Consider the following 1,467-nt stretch of genomic DNA (forward strand, 5'->3'; position numbering starts at 1 on the left):
CACCAATTTTTCATTTTATATAATTACACCTTTTCCCCCTCAAGTTCAGGGTCAAGAAAGTTTGTCAGATTCAGAATGATGGAAGGTTAAGAAATATTAGCTTAGCGTGGCTTATTATGATTGACTTTTTGAGAGTTATCAATTTGTCCAGAGGATTAAATAAAGACTGGTTTCAATCTTATGCAGCTAGCCATTGTAGGCTAAGCATTCTAGCTAAACATTAGAGTCCAGGCATGGTGGCTCACACATGTCATCCCAGCACTCTGGGAGGCCAAGGCAGGAGGATCCCTTGAGGTGAGGAGCTGAAAATCAGCCTGAGAAAGAGCAAGGCCCAATCTCTACTAAAAATAGAAAAATACTAGCCAAGCATGGTGGTGCACCCTTGTAGTCCCAGCTACTGGGGAGGCTTAGGCAAGAGGATCACTTGAGCTCAAAAGTTGGATGTTGCAGTGAGTTAATGATGCCACCACTGCCCTCTAGTCAGGGCAAAAAAAGGGAGACCCAGCCTCAAAAAAAAATAAACAAAGAAACAAAAATAATTAAGAATTAAAATGAGGGCTCAAACAGCTGGTCTCATAATGCTGACATGTACTAATGTTTGTAGCATGGTTATAAGTTGAGATTTAAGTAACACAAAAGGTCCCAGGTATGATGAAGTCCAAAGTCACATTTTCCAAGTGCACTCTACTCTCTGAACACAATCACCTACCTCCTTGCTGTCAAAAAGGTTGCTGTGCCTCACCTTGGGCATGTTAAGTAGTTTATGGAATCAAGATCAACAAAGTCCAAGATTCAAAAGTGAAAATGATGGTTCAGGATCAGAGTTTAGAAAGAAGGGTTAGAGATAAAACTGAATTTGTAAGTTAGTCTAAACTCTGGTTTGGATTGACTTAGAATGTGAATAATCTTCACATCTGGTGAATTACCTCCTTCAAGTCTGACTATCTTATCAGTCTCTTCCAGATTGCTGGGCTCAGGGGAGAAGCAGAACCTACTTTTTGGCTGTTTCCAATATGCAACCAAATCCAAACTTTGCAGCTTTTTATAAATTAATATTTTTTTCATTTCTAGAATTTCTTTTGGTTCTTTTTAAAACTATTCTAGATTGATCTTTTTTTAAATTTCAGAATATTAGGGGGTACATGTTTTGTTTACATACTTTTTGTACAGATTGAGTCACAGTGATAAGTGTGCCCAGATAGTATGCCCTGTACCCAACAGGCATGAATTTACCTGTTAACAACAAAAAATCTAGATTGATTTTTTGTTGTTGTTGTTGCAGTTTGGCAGGGCTGGGCTTGAACCTACCACCCTTGGCATATAGGACTGGCACCCTACTCCCTGAGCCACAGGCGCCAGCACCTAGATTGATTTTTTTTTAATATAGCCTATTTCTTGCAGATACTTTCAAGCCTTTATTTATATATACAAGGTCAGAGGAGTAAGTTAGAAAACTCATCCTAGAGG

Source organism: Otolemur garnettii, unplaced genomic scaffold (assembly GCF_000181295.1).
Source record: "Otolemur garnettii isolate 467f Iridium unplaced genomic scaffold, OtoGar3 scaffold00142, whole genome shotgun sequence".
In the NCBI taxonomy this organism is placed as follows: domain Eukaryota; kingdom Metazoa; phylum Chordata; class Mammalia; order Primates; family Galagidae; genus Otolemur; species Otolemur garnettii.